The sequence below is a fragment of the Galeopterus variegatus genome, unplaced genomic scaffold, assembly GCF_000696425.1.
Source record: "Galeopterus variegatus unplaced genomic scaffold, G_variegatus-3.0.2 Scaffold1299, whole genome shotgun sequence".
Lineage (NCBI taxonomy): Eukaryota > Metazoa > Chordata > Mammalia > Dermoptera > Cynocephalidae > Galeopterus > Galeopterus variegatus.
In genome coordinates, this window is record NW_007727410.1 from 46,530 (window position 1) to 52,682 (window position 6,153).

Genomic DNA, 6,153 nt, shown 5'->3' on the forward strand with positions numbered 1-6,153 from the left:
TTTTTAGTTTAGCCCTAATATCAGGGTAGGATTGGGCCAGGAAATATGTCATAAGGACATGACGGCCATCTTCTGAGGGTGTTTCTTCTTTTTTCTGAATTATATCTTGGATTTTTTGGAAATTGACTACTTTGCGGGCGGCCTTTTTGAGACCAGCCATGAGACAAGAGGCAAAGCGATCTCTGGCCTGAATTCCCAGCAGTGTGTTGTAGTCCCAGTGTGGATCCTGTTCAGGAACTGCCTGGGGGCCTAGTGGGAAAGCAGGGTCTGTGCGGTGGGTTTCATCTGCATGGGCCTGGGCCTCATCTCAGACACGGTGGCACTCTTCAGGAAGGAGGGTGTTGGCTAGGAGCATATAGATGTCGTGGTGAATGAGACTGTATGCCTGAAGGACCCATTGGAATTCCTTAATGTAAGTGGAGGGGTCAATGGTGAAGGACCCTAATCTTTTTTCTAGCTGAGTAAGGTCGGCTAGTGAGAAGGGAACATGGACTCGAACAACTCCCTCAGCGCCAGCCACCTCACGAAGGGGAGCTATGGTAGAGGTGGGGGGTCCCCAAGAATGTGTGACAGGAGGGCTAAAAGAGGCGGCAGAGGGAAGATCAGGAAGTAGAGGGGCAGTTGGATTAAGTGGGGCAGGCTGTGAAGGTTCAGGAGATGTGGGGGCAATTGGGGGAGAGGCTGCCGGAGGGGGGGCCTGTATGGAAGGGGTTCATCTGCAGGGTCAAAGGCGTTGGGATCGGGAGGTAAGGGCTAGAGGGCTTTAGATGCTAGGAGAACTTGAGAGGGAGAACAAGTGGGACAGAGGGAGGGGTTTTGGGCGAGGAGGTGGAAAGCCTCAACATAGGGAATCTCTTTCCATTTTTTCAGGTGCTGGCAGTAATTGAAAAGATCCCGGAGAGTGTCAGGATCGAGTATGCCCTCAGAGGGCCACTTGTTTTGGTTGTCTAAGGGATAATAAGGCCAATCCTGTGTGCAAAATTTGGTGAGGAGCTTGGGTTTAATGTCTGGTTTGAGGATAAAGTGGTGAGGTTGTTTAGGAGGCACTGTAGGGGTGAATCCCCCCAAAGTGAGGAGGAAGAAGTTCCCATTCCGGAAGAGGACTATAGAGAAGAGAAACCAGAGGAGGATTAGAGGTGAGTTCTTCGGCTGGATGAGAAAGACGAGACCCAGAGGGCATCCCCAGTAAGTCATGCCAGTCTCAAGGGAGGGGTTCGAGTATGAACCAGGAGAGAAGGCAGGTGTAGGTCGTCACCTAGACCCTCACTTCTCTAGGGCAATGGCCCGGAGCCTGAAGGAACCTAGCACTAGGCTTTAGCAGGGGTCCTGGACCTGGAAGGAGGAAGATTAAGAGAGGTAGGTGAGAGGAGGGGAGAGAGAGAGAGAGAGACCAAGAAAGAAGAATGGGAACTTAGCCTCCGGGGATGGGGGAATGAGGTCAGGGTGACAGTTTAAATAATCTACAAGCCTGGCCAATAAGTAAAGGGGGCTTACCTAATGGATGAGCCAGTGGTGGGTGAAGGAAGCCAGCGCCAGAGAAAATAGACGAGGGCGGACCGTCAGTCCTGGGGGGTCGTGGAGGAGTCCGAGGAAGGAGTCCCCTGGCGTGGGGTGAACTCCTTCCTGGGTTTCGGCACCAATGAAGGAGGCACGGATGAAGGAGGCACACGAGACCTGGGCTGACAGTTCACCAGAGAAGTTCAGCTTTATTCAAGGACTGCGCATATATTTATAGGGAGCTGCGTTCCGGGTTTGGATAGGGGGTGGACGGGGCGGTAGCTGATTGGACGGGGCTGGGCGGGAGGTGAGCCTTGACCTGTGACTGGTTGAGGTTTGGCGCCGGCAGGCTTGGGTTTTGGCACCAGCGGGCTTGTTTACTGCAGAGAAGAACCCGGAAGGGCACCATATTGCCAGGGAGTGCCCCCCACTTGAGTGCCTATGGTATCCCTACAGTTTCCCCTACCCCCTTGTGTTCTGTACCCAAAGCCTGTGAATTAAACTGACAAAAGATAGATTAACAGAAGAAAGGCATATCAATTTTATCTGACGTTAATATTCTTACTGTTCATGGGGGCTTCACAGAAAAGAAGTGTAAAACCAGAGAAGTGGTTAGATTTGGGGTTTATATACCATCTTAACAAAGGATGATCAATTGTGGAGAAATTACTAGATAAAAGAAAGGGGGTGTGGGCTTGTAGGAATGGTAAATCGTGTGAATGTAAATATTTAGGGGAAACTAATGGTAGATAAGGGTTTTCATCTAGATGCTGTCTCCACCTCGGTGATAAGGGTTGTTTTCCACTTCCTGGAATGGTAGAAGAGGGAGCACACATTCACAAGGGGAATTTACATCCTATTTTTAGGCAGATAAGGGAAGGTCAGAGAGCTCTTCTGCATCAGCTTTTTCTCAGTTGCCTCCAGCTTAAAGTAATCCTTATGATAAAATGGCATATTGTGGGATGATGTATTCTGATACTTTTCAACTCACAAATTTGTATTCCAGCCTGGACCTCTCCTCTGAACTCTACTTCTCATATAGCCAGCTGTGTATTCCTCATCTCCACTTGGATGTCCATTAGGCTTCTCAATATTAGCACACCAAAAGCCAAATTCATATTCTTCCCATGCCAAACCTTTTCCACCCTTACCATTCCCATTTTAGTAAGCTGCAATTCCATTTGTGCAGCTGGTCAAACCAAAAATCTTGAAAGTATCCTTGACTCCTCTCTTTCCCTTATATTCAGAATCCCACTGACTCTACCTTCAAAATACATCCAGAATCCAAGCCCTTCCCAAGTGTATGGTGACTACCAAGTGTAAACCACCATCATCTCTCACTTGTTTGCTATAATAACATACCAACTGAACCTCCCCCACCTTCTATCTGTGCACCTCCTCCCACAGTCTATTCCTAGCACAAAATAAGAATTCTTTCCAAATAGAAATCATCATGTCACTCCTATGCCCCATTCCAGCTTGATACATCCTCTGATAGCCCCCATTTTACTCAGAGTGAAAGCCAAAGTCATTACAATGCTCTATAAAACCCTATGCAATTTAGCCCCGTTTTCTTTCTGACTTTATTCTCTGCTTCCTCCCTCTTTTGAATATGCTGCAGCCACTGACCTCCTTACTGTTCCTCAAACACACCCTGCACTTTCATACTTGTAGACTTGTGTAAGTGCTGTTTATCTACCTGAAGTAAGTACAATTCCCTACCCATTGGGTTTACTTCCTCTACTCCTTCATGGTTTTTTGTTTTTGTTTTTGGTCAAAGACAATCCCCTCAAAGAGGACTGCCCTGACTATTTAAATTACAATTACATCCTCCTTCCCTCTTCCAGCAGTACCTTTATCCTGCTTTGTTTCTCTCCTAAACCTTTTAAAATACTATATGATTTGCCCCCTGTATTTTATTGTCTGTTCTTTTCCACTTAAAGTATATGCTCCATGAGAACAGGGATGTTTGCCTCTTGATCACCAGTATATTCCCAGTGCCTAGAACAAGGACTGGCACATAGTAAGCCTTCAATAAACAATTATTTGTTGAATGAATAAATATAACTCTCCTCTTTTTCTCAGAAACCTCCAGGAAAGACTCCTGGAACTACTAGTCTTGCTTTGGCAAAAGAAAGGAAGAAGGGCAGTGCTCCTCATTTGGGAGAGAAATAACAATCAAATGATATGAGTGAGACTGCAAATTTAAAGGGAAATCAGAGCAAGGAGTGACTAGGAGAAACTTCCCACTACCACCATCAAAGATATAGATGGGGTGCAGAGAAGAGAGTTTGAGCTATTTTTATATAAATATTAAGTGGAAAGGGAAACCAGGATTTTGACACATAGGTCAAATATGCAAACATTAGCCATCATTCATACTGCTACACACAGTGGGAGTCATAGGAGAGTTTTGAACAAGTAGAAGACTGTCTGGAGTGTAGAGAGGGCAGAGTTGAAGAGAACAATTAGGAGGCTGTTAATAGTTCACATACATAATGATAAAGACATGATCAAGGCAATAGCAGTAGGAATGATGAAGAATGGAAGAATTCCAAACCTCTCAGTTGTAGAACCAATAGGATTGGTGACTGACTAAGGCAGAAAGGCGTGTTTGGGACACCTCCAAGGTTTCTAGGATGAGTAACTGAGTGAACAATAATGCAGTTATCAGAGTTTAAAAATATAGGAAAAGGGGCAGCTTTTGCTGGGAAAATGGTGATTTCTAGTTAGACATCCAGCGTAGCTATCCAGAAAAAAGCCAGAAATAAGTATTTATGCAATATTTTGGAATTTAGCTATAAACATGAATGAGAGTCCCCATAATGCACAAAGAGAAGAGAAGGGAAGAAGCTGAGCATGTATGCATCGTGGCCTGGAACATTTGACAGCTGGGTAAATGTAGAGAAGCCAAAGAGAAATCAGAAGGAGGAAACTAATACCATAAATGCAAAAGAAGAAGTCAAGAAATGAAACGGTCAATATTGACGAATGCTGAGTAAGACGCTAGTGAAAAGAAGGTACTGGATTTGACAAAAGAATTATTAGTGGATGGTGGAGGTGGAAACCAAATTGATATAGTCATTTTTATAATGGCAGTGAGACCATGGGGAAAGTAAATTAAAGCTCTTCTGAAGAAGTAATACGGCAGTAACTTGAGAGGAAGCCATTGTCCACAAAGAATTTTCATTCTCTATCACAGTCCTAGCCTAACATTTTGCATCTAGTAGGCATTCAATATCTATTAAGTGCAATAATATTTTCATTTGTTGACCAGCGCTCCTGTGAAAATATTGCACATTTAATTGCTATTAGGTTAGATATGTAATTTGGGAAACTTGAACATTTAAATGGTATAATAAAATGCTTACAACATAACATTAAAAGAAAAAAGTAGGCTACCATATTGCATATGGTTTCAATTTTGGGAACGAGAAAATATAGAAATACAAACAGGCACATGCATACACAACGTAGGAATAAATACTAGAAGAAAACAAACTAAAATTCACAGATCTCTGAGTGGTAGAATTAAGAATTTTTTTCTTCATCTTTTCTGTATTTTCCCAGAGTTCTACAATTAAAACTGCTTTAAAATCTCCATAAAGTCATGTGAATTTCTATCTAAGCACTTACTAGCAATTTATGCCCTCTTCTCTTTGGTCTAAAATAACAACATTTTAGGGGCCGGCCCAGTGGCGCACTGCTACAGTGTGCCGCTTGGGAACCGCGGTGACGCTCCCGCTGAGGGTTCGGATCCCACATACAGACCTGCCGCTCACTGGCTGAGCGAGGAGCGGGGGCAACACCGAGAGTTGCGATTCCGTTGCCGGGTCGGTTAGGGCGCGACACTGAGGGTTGCGATCTGTTGCCGGTCATGAAAAAGGACAAAAAGACAAAAAAATAATAATAATAATAACAATATTTTATTTTAGAGGTGGCTCTAAAATAACAAGAGTTATAATAGTAATTCACCAGACTTTATTTTAGAGGTGGCTCTAAAATAACAAGAGTTATAATAGTAATTCACCAGACTTAAAGTAGCCTGCAGATTTTTCATTCCCAACTTCTCAGAATCCTTCTCCTATTCATCTTAATTATACTTCCCTGGGTTTTCTCTGACTCCCGGATTCTAAGGGTGAGTCTTGAGAAGCAACGTGTTAAATGGAAGGGAGAAGCCAAAGTTTGTTTTGGATGAGCTGTACTACCCCGTCCATGGTAAGGGCAAAAATAATTGGCTCAGGTCTAGGCTCTGCCATCTACCACCTGCGGGGGCTTAGATAAGTCAGTTCATGTCTCTGCCCCTCAATTTCTCATCTTTTAAATGGAATTTCAGGAAATATAAATGGCGTGAGATAGGGCTTGTTGGGAATAGGACAGGAATTGCCACAGGCAAAGACTTCTAGGATCTGGTAGGTCTCGGTCAACTCCTCTGTGAAAGGTCCCACCCCAAACGCACTGAATCTGACTCTGAGGGGTGGGGCCCGGGAATCTGTATTTCAGCAGCTTCCTAGCGCAGACAGATGCTCGGTCAGGTTTGAGACCTGAGGACTCTTCCCAGCGCTCCTATTCTCTGACTCACTTCTCAACCCTGGTCCTCGCGATTCTCCAGTTCCCTCAACAACAGGAGCGGAGGACACAGGACCGAGCCGGCGC